The sequence below is a fragment of the Anas acuta genome, chromosome 11, assembly GCF_963932015.1.
Source record: "Anas acuta chromosome 11, bAnaAcu1.1, whole genome shotgun sequence".
NCBI classification, from domain to species: domain Eukaryota; kingdom Metazoa; phylum Chordata; class Aves; order Anseriformes; family Anatidae; genus Anas; species Anas acuta.
Genome location: NC_088989.1, coordinates 14,331,147 through 14,343,886, shown reverse-complemented (window position 1 = coordinate 14,343,886; position 12,740 = coordinate 14,331,147).

Genomic DNA, 12,740 nt, shown 5'->3' with positions numbered 1-12,740 from the left:
ACTCACTGGAGGGAGGAGGCAGGGTGTAGGGGAGGAAGAACAAGGTCTGGCAAAACTCCCCAAGTTTCTACGTTCCAACCCTGGCTCCAAAAGAGACCTGGACACACCACGCCAAAGGCCCTGGAATCACCAAATGCTTTGCAGCAAGCACACACGAGGTGTACGCCATCGCTCAGGTCACAGCCAAAAACTTTCAGGCTGAAAATCCTGCTGAGATTTGCCAACGCTCACACTCTGCAGCAGATCGCCAGATTTACGCGTGCAGGAGATGAGAGAAGCCACAACCTCCTCACTGCCAGGGTCATCGCGCTCCTCAGTTCGAGGAAAATTCAAGAAACTGGTGTTTGTGAAGACTTCCCCAACAGGAGATCACACAGGACACCCAGCAGGCAGGTAGCAGGAGGGCTTTCCAGGGTTATTGCACGCACAAATCCTGAGCTGCTAACATATTGGGAAGGGAGCTCCCTTCCCCCAGCAGAAATTTGGGAAATTTCTCAGAGATGCTCGCCCCTCTGCAAAGCACGCTCAGCCAGCCTCAAGGAGCAGCCTCCTCTGCCCATACCCCAGAAGGGAAACCCCAGAAGAGAAAGGCAAGCCCCCAAATCCTCCCAGGTGGGCTACAAGATCGCAGACCGGCCGCATCCCCCTCCTTACAGCAGGGACAGCCCTCAGCTTCTTGCAGCATCTCGCAGCCCCAGCCCAGCGGCGCACTGCAGCACGTGGTTCTCCTTATTCCCTTTTAGCCCCCGGGCTTCAAGAAGACCCACACAAGGAACTCAGGTTCCCTGTAGGCGGATGGCAGCAGCACTGGATCCAGGCAGAGCAGAATCCCACAGCTGTTATCGAGGTGAAGGCTCAGCAGGGTTAAATCCCGGGCCCTGCAGTGCCTGCCAGAGGCTGAAGCGCACGTGCGCGCAGGATTAAGTCACATCTAACTCCAAGCCTCCCATGTACAAACATTTTAACAGCTACCTCAGTACACGCGGATTAAAAACACAAGTGAAGAAATGCAAAAAGCTTAAGTGGGCCTTCGGTGCGCGCAGCTGGGGCCAGCTGGCACGGGGCTGTCACCAAGCGCCGCGCCGCTTCGGCGGAGTGGCAAGCGAAAGGCCATCTCCCCTCTCCTTGAAACGCTCCTGAAACAAAGCCTCGTGGCTCAGACCTGCCAGAGCTCCTTTATTTGGACCGAAGCTCGCTCACGCTTGGCAGCGGTCCGGTGCAATTTGAAGCTGGCTCAGACCTAAAGTGAAAAGAGTAATGGGATATTTGAAATCTCACTCCCGTTTCTCCTCAGATCTCACTTATGTAAAAAGCTCTGATGTTGGTGGCTGAGCTCCTTAAAACATAATCTGCACAATGTGCCACAGTAAATAAACAGATTTAAGCAGCAAGTCTGTTTAAAAGGAGTTTATTTAGAAAGCACACGCATCACTAAAGAGAGCTTATTTCTTATCTAAGTCCCAGCACTTAGAAGGCAATCCTTCAGGGGTGTTCTGCAGGCAGGGTGAGATTAGTTTTGTTTGCAGCAATTATTTTCAGGATGTTCTCCACTCATATTAAGAGGCTGGAAGTTCAGTTAGTTTCTTGGCTTGGGGATTAGAGAAAAGCTGGAGACATTAGAAGAAATAAAACCCAACTTCAGGCAAAGTTACGCGGAAGAGTGACCTTCCCTGCTCAGGTGGAGCAGCCTTCAGCAGGGGAAGCAAGGAGAGCTTAAGGCACTTGGACCTGCACACGGAGGATTTGACAGACCGTGGCTTCAGCCTCACTTCTCGTGGGGAGCCTCAACCAAATGCAGCAAGGTGTCCGGACGGTGTCTGTATCAAGTGGGCTGGCAAAAACTCCAAATTCCCTCTGGGAATCAAGCAAAAGCTGATGCTTGTGCAACCTGGAAGCCCCTTCAGGCCCTGCAGAACCATTATGCCCATTCCCCATGGGAATAAAGCTCACAAGAGGGGCTTTGATTTAAAAGGTTAACAGGAGAAACAACAACTTCAGCCCATAGCTTTCCATCCTGCGGCCCGGAGGAGCTTGGTCTGTGCTGGCTCAGGAGGACAGCGAGCAGCTCCTGAAGCTGCAGAAGCATTTCCTTTGCTGGCTGCTCATCTGCACCTCAGGGTTTAAATGTGCAGAGACCCACAGCGTCTGGAGCTTAACTCAGGAGCTAAGATACCTATTTAATATTTAATCTCAAAATATTACGTTATGATTCAAGTTAGAAGAAGGTCTGGACCTTGATTCTCCAACCTGAGGCCAGTTAGTCTTTCTAGGAGCAAGGAACCATATTCTGCTGCGCGGACTCACACTGGCATTCACGCAAAGCGTTCCCAGCATCCTAAATCCCACCGTGCTGTTTCCTTCTACTCCTGCCCTCACTCCCACACCCACAAACAGGCCCAAATCGCCAGTTCCAAGGCTCACGAGACTGCGGGCTCCCTCTGCTTGTTTACCCCTGATTTCTGTGCCCGGTGCAGTAGCCCTGGCAGTGCCATCTAACCAATTCAGGCAGCTCCTGAGCATCTCCTTATTGTTTCTGATGTCAGTGCCTGTGGCCTCAGATCTGAGCGCGCCCAGCTGGTACCGGGCCCATGCTGACTGTGCATGTATTGAATAGGGAGTTACCAGCTACAGCAAATGGCATCTGTTCTACAAAGTGGTTTTTAATGTTGCAACAGTGGTAAAAATATTCCGCAGAAAGTCGGCACTTCCATTGTCTCAGGAAATTAATTCCACGTGGCACACTGTTACCCTTAGTTGTGCAAGTGTATCGTAAATGCTAACTCCGCGTGATGTGCACCAGAAAAGAAATGCTTACACTATTTCATGCATAACCTTTTGCCCATGAAACACACAGCTCATGGCTGGCTGGTATGAAGAAGCGACGACCACAGACTGCTGAAGAATAACAAGCTGAGTGGAAACTTCATAACCCACTGGCAGATCAGCAAGAAAGTGCCCGGCCATCGTGACACCCCCTCTCGCTGAAGGCAGCACGTGGCCAGGGATGCACATCGGCTTGGTTTCCTCGGGGTGGGTGCACCGAGTGCTGATTGCAAGGTATCGCACAAAGCAAAAGCAGCTTTATTTGCTATCTTTGTGCAGTAAGTTAGAGAAGTGCCTTGGCAACTGTCCTCCACAGGCTGTTTTGGTCCTGTAGTACATCTTCCACTGCAACGTTTCCCAATGAGCATTTCTTACCAAGACAGTAACGAAAAAAGTTAAATATTGAATGGGATTTCGAGTACGCAGATAGCTAGGCTGTTGAGCACGGCCATTTTTCTTACATTATTCTACCAACAGCTTTCCTGAGAGCCCCTTCGGCTTTCATACTTAAAACTTCCAGCACTGTTCATCCTGCCTGCAGCCAAAAAGGCTGAGCTGAAGTCTGTCTGCCTCTAATTTGATCTTAGCATCTTTACACATTTGATTATTTACTGTAACAAGGGACAGAAATTCAGACAGACCTACTTTTTCAAACAAATCATGCCCAGCCATCTTGAAGACATCTCTGGCTACCTGGAATAATCAAATCAAACCCCTCTGTAAAAGCAGGGATCAATGATACCAAGCCTCACCATTACAGCATTTCATAGACGACTTGGCCGAATACAGAAATGTCATGTTTTTTCCACTGCACTGCTCCCTGACTCAGTCCCTGGGTGATGCTTTCTAGGAATTTTCAGTGCCGTGAGCCTTTCCGCTGTCTTCCAAGGTCATGGTGTTATGTGCTCTGACACCTCTCACCGTCACTCCACATTTGTCAGTTCTTGCTCATTACTGCAAGCTGGCAAATGCAACAGTTTATACTTCAGATTTAAGGCTGTAGGTCCACGTTGCTCAAATTTAGACAGCAAATCTGCAAATCTGCTACTGATACTAAAATAAACACCACTCACAGAAGGAGCTGAAAGAAAAATGCGGGATTACTGGAATTTGTCTTCTCCTTTCAACCAACTCATTTTCCTAAGGACACATTGGACAAGGAAGTACCAAAATTTTACAGGGAGCATACACAGAATGCTCCCTGTAAAGCCGTCCTGAGCACCGACACCTCCAGCAGCTCTGCAGGGCTGTGGTTTCCTTCAGCCACGCTGACCACCCTCTGCAAGACCAGCCAGCTCACCGAGCACAGAGTTTTAGTTAAATAGTTAAAGAAAGGAAAAAAAAAAAAGAAACACAAACAAACAAGTACAAAGGTTCTACTTCATTTTTACCCAGTGCTTTTTTCTTCTGTAACTGAGGCATTTCAGCCTCTGAAAGGCTCTCCTATTTCTCTGCTGATATCTCCAAACACTGCTGCCCATTCCCATGTACGGCACCCACATTTCCAGGTGGGCTCTTTACATAAGCCAGGTGCTTTTGAGCTCATTTTCTTAATCCTTGTCAAGCTGACAATTGTATTCATTCATCTGCTGTCCATTCTCAGTCACTGAAATGCCTTTTTCAGGGCTATCACATCTTTACATTCCAGGAATAACAGGCTGCTCTGAGCTAGTGCATCCACTCACTGTGGCGCGTGCTTCCTCATCTAAAGGTCACAGATTATCCCCAAATTCTCCATAACACAGAATTACTTCTGGGGTAAATGTATGACTTGGCAAAGCTGAACAGCACCATGGCACAAACCTCTTGCTGACATCCTCCAACCTCACGGTGAATTTTCTTTGTATTGTGAAGTTGTTAGAAGTTGCTCCTCATCCATGGAGCAAAACCTGAGTGGCAGGCACCCCCAGCAGAAGTGCAAGAGCTTAGCTAACAGTAACTCCTCACTTGGGAAATATCTGGGACAACAGCATACAATGGTAAGTCTGTGGTTTGTACTAATAAAGTAGTGCTGATGTCAAAGCTTTGGGTGGCAACTTCTGAGATACAAAGGAAGAGCTCTGTATAAATGGGATCTCAAACTACCTTTTGCTTCATTTATATGACTGTGCTGGAAATAGGTATGGAGATAGGCTTTAATTCATCCCTGCAATGATCCAAACAGCTCTGACACACATCTGCTTCTTTCTACTTGGTCTGTGCTAGGGCAGCTGCAGAGATTTTTGTTCAGAGCAGGAGCTTGTCACAACTGGTACTGTCCCGAGCCTCAGCAGACACTGACCTTCCAGCCTAAACCTGAAGTCCTCAAGCATCTTGCTACAAAACTGTTATCAAATGTTCACAGTGGGCAACCAGGCTAGTGAAACAAAACCTCTAATCCATTATGAAACACTGAGTCCTCAGCTTGCAGAATTGTCTGAAAAAGCTGGTACAAATAGCCCAAATGTCACCCGTTCCATATGTGCAGCTGCAGCTTGCTACCAGAGATTGTTCACACAGCTTTGAGCTGGTAACAGGCATGAATACTTTCCTGGACGAGGTAAAAGATCCATATATGTGGTGGCTTACAGCTAAGTTCGGAGCAAGCCTTTCCGACACAGAGCACCATGCACCAGGCACCCACAGCACCCGCTCCTGGCTGAAAAAGCCACTGCAGGAATAAGGTGGGCAACAGGGAGGGTGATTATGTGAGCTCTGCCCTAGGCAAGTTTTCACCTACTCGCTAATGGCTGCACAGGTTTCATGCGACTTTTTACTTTGGAATGCAATAAAAGTAGTTACCATAGCAATTTCCACATCGCTTGATACTTGTGCTACCTCTGAGAGTCACAGCACCTTTTTATAGAAGCTCTTACCAACACACCATGTGAACTTTTGATTTTTAGATATTTTTGGAAGAAAAGAGACAGCTTAAGTGTCCTGAGATTTTTGAACCCTGTTGAAAAGTGGAGCCTTTGTTTCAGGGGGGAACACTGTATATTGCACAGTAGAAACTTATTGCATTTCAGAGGAGAGAGAAGAAAGGGGCTCGTTCCAGAAGTATTCATCATCCGCAAGCCATCCACAAAGAAGATGGAAAAATGTCTGCCAAAAAGAAGCCTCTTGCTCCATCAAAGATACGGCATGCTTAAAGAGAAGTTTTGTTTCCATGGTGACTGAATTTGGAGTAAGAACATCCCCTGCATCAGACATGGCGAGATCAAAAACCCAGTTGCTTTTGTTCACTCCGCGAGCTGGGTTTTTAACCCTGCCTCATCCAAACAAACATCCCACTTGTATTTTGCTCTCCCATCTTGCTGCGTACAGCTTCTCTTTGTAAAAGGAGGAGGAGAAGGGAAAAATAATAAGAGAAATCTAATCGTGCAATCTTAATAATTAGAAACAGCACTAGTTTTTAATACCGTACCAGAATTTTCAGAAAGCATTATTTAAAAAAAAAAAAATCACCAATAACCTGTATGCTAAAAACAATTATAAGTTAGGAATAGGCCACTGATGTACACGTTTTTCTTTATTTTCCTCACCTCTCAGATATAAAAGCTCACCCTCCCCTCACTCTATCAATCTCATGGTTTTCTAAGGAATGGGAAAAAAGGGTTCTCAGCAGCCAGCTTTGAAGGGATGACTACCTGGAGTATGGTCACGTGTAGGAAGCAGCAATTCAGGGCTGAAGGTCCTCAACAGCCACATTTGGATCAGTCATCTGCCTGTTTATAATTCTGATCTCACCTATATCCTGTAAAATTGGCAACGGCTCCACTTGAAGTAGTCAGATTGCTGCCGTTCAGCCTAATACCAGGCATGGGACTTGAGACAGAGGTCGTTAGCTTGAGCATCTCACCTGACACGTTGCCAAAGCATCGCACGATGCAGCAAGGACAAAAACCACTCGTGGTGTGAACCTGTCACTTTCTGCTGCTCCTTAAATTCAGCTGGGCTGAGCATCAGGTTGCATTCACTGGGATCCAAGTCTCTGGCATGAACAAGATAATTTGCTGAGCAGCTGCTTGAAGGGAGATTAAATCCAGATACTACATACATGACTCTGGGCAGCCTCGCTTCCCTCCTAGTGCTCCCAACGACCTCCCACACTGCAGCACGAGGAGAGGGGATGTTACAGCACCACAGGAGACTTTGCACGGAAGGCAATTAATTGCCTCATCTGTAATCTCGGGGAAAAAAAAGCAATCAATAGGTTTACTAAAGAGCAATTGCATCTGTTGCTATTGCCAAGAGTCAGGTGACATATCACAGCCAACTCCCTGCATCTGGCAGGAACTTCATGAATTTTCACAATGCAACCAGCATATCATCCGCTGGAAACAACGCTCCCTTGCCCTGTTCGATAAGAACCATAACCAGCTCAGATGGAAGCAGCTGAGTGTAAAGTTCCCTCTACTACATCTCACCCCCAAAGATTTTCACGGAGGCGAAACTAGAACTACTTTGTGCCAGTACTGACACGCTGCTGGTAGTTCAGCACAGCAGGGCTAAACAACAAGGGGACAAGTGGTGGGATCCATCACTGCTCTGGGGATGTTTCTCTGCTGCTGTCACACATTGTGGATTGTTTTGCTGAAAAACTGAAAATGAAGGGCTAATTTTAATGCTTGCTACAGTCACGGAAAGCAAGATCTGGCACAGCCACTAAAGCCACTAGCACCTTCTGGTAGCTGCAGATGATCTACTGCCATGTGGAAAGCATGGGAGTAGTATGGAAGGGGGGAAAAAGAGTCTACGGTAACTCAGAATAAAAGCAGAATTCTTTTAGAAATACAGAAATCGGAGTTAACTTAAAAGGGTACTTGACAGTCAGTTGCTCTAGCATTTCTGGCCATCATTTGCCAAGTTGCACAATTTTCAGCATAGAAAACTTTATTTTTTCCAGCAAACAAAATGCTCCAATACTTCTTTCTACATAAAAGAGAGAATGCCAGCTGCAAGCAACACACTCAAAAAACAATGGACATTAGATGTTTCCATGTAAATGTAGCTGAAGGATTAGAGCCATCATTATCCAAATTGCCCAATGCTTTCCAGTACAAGACCCTCTGTCAGTTATTTATACCATTGCCAGGCTTTAGGCTGAAAGTTTACATGCTGAGTATATGCCTCAAGCAATTTCTTTCATCTTTTTTTTTTTTTTTTTTTAATTTCAGCTAAAGCAATACAGTGGTTTCTGAATTGAAATGGAAAGAAAAAAAAAAAAAAAAAAACAACAGAATGTTGCTTTGCCCACAACAAAAAGCTTTCAACCTTTGCCTCGCCTGGCTCTACCACCCTTCGACTGAGCATGCAACTCAAAGCTCTGGCAACTCGTGCTGTTAGAGCAAGAACATTTTCTGCCATCGCCAGGAAAACCCACCCAAATTTAGCCTCTTTGCTAGTTTTGGGGAGGGGAATTAAAAAAAAAAAAAAAAAAAAAAAAAAAAAGCTGGTATTTGCCCATGAAATACACATTCAAGATTCTTTTTCTGAAGTATGGCATCCTACGCTTTGGCCTTAAAATGCACCGTTTTGTTGCCTGCTGTCAGCAGCACCGTCTGGAGTCCCAGGCTCCACGCAACCAAGCAGGCAGAAGCCTGATGCTGAATAAAACATCCCCCCTTCACATCCCCTGGCTCTGACTACTTCTCCAACACCGCATTGCCCTGTCAATAAACATTCTCAGTAGACTGACTGGAGAAACAAACAAAAAGAAAAAAGCACAGAGACAATCAAGCCCAATTAATTTAGAAACGTGAAAGGTTCTTCATCAATGTCTAAAGATGGGATTTTTGTTCTCTCTCATCCTGTTTCGTATAAGAGACAATAGAGGCCTCGTTTTCATTTGGAGCTGAACAAAATGATGGTCCAAAATTAAGCTTGTTTACAAAAGCTAAGGCTTTAAGTCCTTCCAAAAAATATTTTTAGTCTACTTTGAGTTAAATGAAATGTTCTCACTCAAAGGTTAGCTACAAACAGGACTGATCGCTGAGTCGTATCTTGTGATATCAACAGCTGAATGGGACAGCTCTGGGCTCACTTAATGATGGGTGTCTAACGAGGTAGCATGAAGTGGCCTCCCTCACTCAACTGGCTACAAAGACCAGGCAGTTAATTTCTAGACAGCAACAGCCAGATGAAATGGGTCTTATCCAAAGATAAATTTCATTAGAAACTGAATATCAACTGCTTCTGCTCCCAAAAGAAAAAACTGCAGGATGAAAGCTTGGCTCTCCGCACTTCTACACGTGCTCGCGGCTTTGTCAGGGATTCCAGCTGCAAGCATCAGCTTGACTTGCATTGCTTTCATCATACTTTAAAGAGCTCTCTTTAGAACTGCAACATGAAATACGTGGAAATACAGTCATCATTTCTTAGTTTGGAGAAACATTTCTGGATCCTGCACAGTCAGGGCCTGGGAAGAAAGGTTCTCGTTGTGTCATGATGCGCCAGAAGGATGCAGGGAGGGGATACAGCCCTTTTGCCAGTCCCAGCCATGAACGTCATCTTTAAAAAGATAAAGGAAGCAAATAAAACCTCTTTCTTTAGGTACACCACTGCTTTGCAAGCATGTGCTGCTACTCCAGTGCAAGAGAGCAAATACAATCCCTCCCACTGGCTTGTGTTGTCATGCCATGAGCTTTTTCCAGAATTGCTACCAAGGCAGCTCAAGTTCTTGTCTCCCAGCCTCTGTCTTTGTTACCTGAGCTCCTCACAGCTGCCCATTTTCAAGGCATAGCTGAACTGTCGGTTTTATATTCTGGGTCAAAGGGTCTCATGCAAGTGTGAATCCAGCATCAGTATGCTGAGATGTTTTGTGATAGACGTATCACAAATGTGTGCTCAGACAGAAACAAGCTTTACATTTCACCATAATCTACCAGACACAGCCAAACCAGAAGGTGTCCCTTTCTTCCACAACCTCTGTTTAATCTCATTAATACAAGGTGTGGCTGACAAAACAAACGTTTCTAGTCAGCGTGAATTGGGCAGCACCCTTTTGAGCTTGCTGTCCAACTTTACAGAAGTTGCATACACCAGAAAAAAAGGAAAGAAATACATCAAACAGTGGAGCTTAATAAAGGTTCCCAATTACTATGTTTTCTTCTTCAATCCTAAAACTGACATTTACGACTAGAAAGAGAATGATAATGATGATATGAAAATGTTCAAATAGAGAAGAAAACATTTGAGATGTACTGTGCACAGGCCAAGAATTTAAAAAATGAGACTGGGAGGAGAAATGCATTGTATTTCCAAACCAACTAAAGCCAGCGGTCAGTGGGTTATAAATTGCTAAATAAGATGCCTGTTCATAAAAGCCCTGTCCATGATTTACTCATTAGTACTTATGAAAAACCAGAAGCCTACTAACGCGATCACCAGAGCCTGTTACTCAAAGCACCCTTTACAGTCTTGTGACAAGCAAAGCAGCCTTTCTGAAGGATGAGAGAAGGATGGCAAGCAGCAATTTGGACACGGTGTCATGTCACTCAGCCCTACCAAACCCCACAGACCGCAAGAAATCAGATGGCTTAGTGCAGCGCCACATCTCCAGCAGCACTTCTGCCTGCCAGCATCTTGGCCAGGGAGCCAGCAATTCTGCGTTAGCCATTACTTGTCCTGCAGATCCACGACTCTTTCCAGGCTCGCCGGTGCTCTCCTTCCAGTTATTCCGATCCCCAGAGCACTGTGATTTTCTGCCAATTTTGCATATGCTGCTGTTTCCAGAATTTCCAGTTCAGTGTTTACACGTGTTTCACAATGATCACTCCTAACAACCATTGAGAGAGACAATATTATCATGTTTTAATTTCCTACAAACTGCTGGCTAAGACTGCACAGAAAGTCGTGAGTGCCAGATGGTCCAATTTATTTTATTTATTCTTTCAGCATCTATACAGAGCCATAGGCACTTTACACATTTTGTCATTTTCAATCATAAACACTTTGCCATCACCCCGAAAATTCTGCCAATTGCCTTGGCTATTACTTTTGCTATATCATCAGCTACCAGTCAGCTTTCACAGGCTTGCCAGCACCACAGCTGAAGTACAGTTAAGAGAACTGCAAATCCCAAACTGCAAACATGTCTTAGACAAACTGCCTGTCAAGCAAAGCCTGCTTGGTGGCAACCGTAGTTTTTACTTGGAAATCTTCTCATTAAGTCAGGTACAGAGCACTACATGAAATCAGCAATGTTCACTTTTTCTTGGTTCACATGACTTGAACCTCTTTGTAGAGAGAAGCAGAAAGCTTGGGAGCTGTTTTTATTTCTCCAGTTGGCTCTAACTTGGCTGACTCAGGAAGATGGGTTACTGAGATAAATAGTGGAAGGACATCAGCTGGAAGCAACTGTCTTGAAAACAGAAAGGAAATACCAACATATTCCTTTCTTATTTTGAAGCAAGTCTATGAAGAAATGCTCTTTGTTAACAGGCAAAAAGGAAAGCAGAAAGTTATCAAGCAGTTGCAAAAAGGGAATTTGAATTTACAGCTCCAGACCAGCAAGTGTGTAAGTAGACACTTGAGAGTGCTTCTGAGCAGAGCTGGAGCCCTTTGCTGAGGCAGGATCCACCTCCCCATCCAGGAATAATGGAAATTGTTTACTCATCTTTCAGCTCGAGTATTTGTGTGTGTGTGTCTGAGAATTCCTGCGACAGATCCTACAACACAAAGGAAAAGCTGCTTCCCAGCCAGTCGCAGACCTAGCCAACATGAAAGTGGGATCCTTACCATCTGCTACCTGGAAGCGGTTCAACATGCCTCATTTCATCAAGAAAAACGATGAAGGCAACTGTTGTGTTACAGTTATATTTAATAACAAAAACCCTAAAATCTCAGTTTCTTCTGAGGCCCAGGCTTCCTGGAGTCCCTGGTCAGAGCTGCCTCCTCTCCCAAGCACAACGAGCTCTGGAACCATCCACACCCTCTTGGTGGCCACAGCTGCAGCATCCTACCAGCTCTGGTCCCACTCAGTTCTTTAACGTACTAATTTAGGGGTAACTAGCACAAAGTTGGATCAGAAGAGCATGGCAAGCATTTCAGGATTAGTAAAAGTTCCCAAGTATTTTATTTATGGCCTGTAAATTGACTTTTTTTTTTTTTAATTTCATTTGTTTTGGCACTTCCTGAGCTGTTAGATTTCCAAAGATATTGGAAAAATATCTTTTGTCATGGACAAAAGCTGGGGGCTGCTCCACGGAGACCGGCAAGCGTGGAGATGCTCTGGCTTTCTTATTTATCGTGCCACTTAGCTTCTCCTCTGCCACGTGTTGCTCAAGTCACTCTGTTGTACTGAGCATTTGCCCAACAGCCAACCAACAGAATTACTTCTATGCCATGGGACAAAGCTGTGATAACGCAGGCCGGTCACTCAGGAGAAGCAAGAGCCTACACATCGTTTATATGGAAAACAGTACCTTGCAACAGCTTTAACACGTGAAGTATTCTGGATCAGGTAACATAATCATCAGTCTGTGCTCCTCAGAGGCCAGTAACACACGCTCACCACCTCACCTAGGAAGAAAGCTTGGCTATCTGAAGTGCTAATTAGCTAAAACTCAGTTTTGAAAAATAGTATCTGCATAGGAGAGTTTGGCAAAAGTTTCTTTTCCAAAGCATTTAATTTATCTGAACAAAACACTGCATTTTAGCGTTAATTACAGCTTGACCAGCTATACTGTTGCTTCCCAGGGAACTACAAATCTGCACCACAGAAGCAGCCAGACTGCCTGGATTAACTTTTTCTTTTTTTCTCTTTTTGGAAGCACTGTAAGTCAGCTGTTTGACTAGCTCTTCTCTCTGGGTGAGAGCCATACTGGATACAGCTTTACAGTCCGACTGCAAATCCACTGCCTAGGGAAGCTGCTAATCCAGAGCCCCGCAGCTGTATCGCAGTCTGAAGTAACATCTCTGGAGCTGCTGAAGAT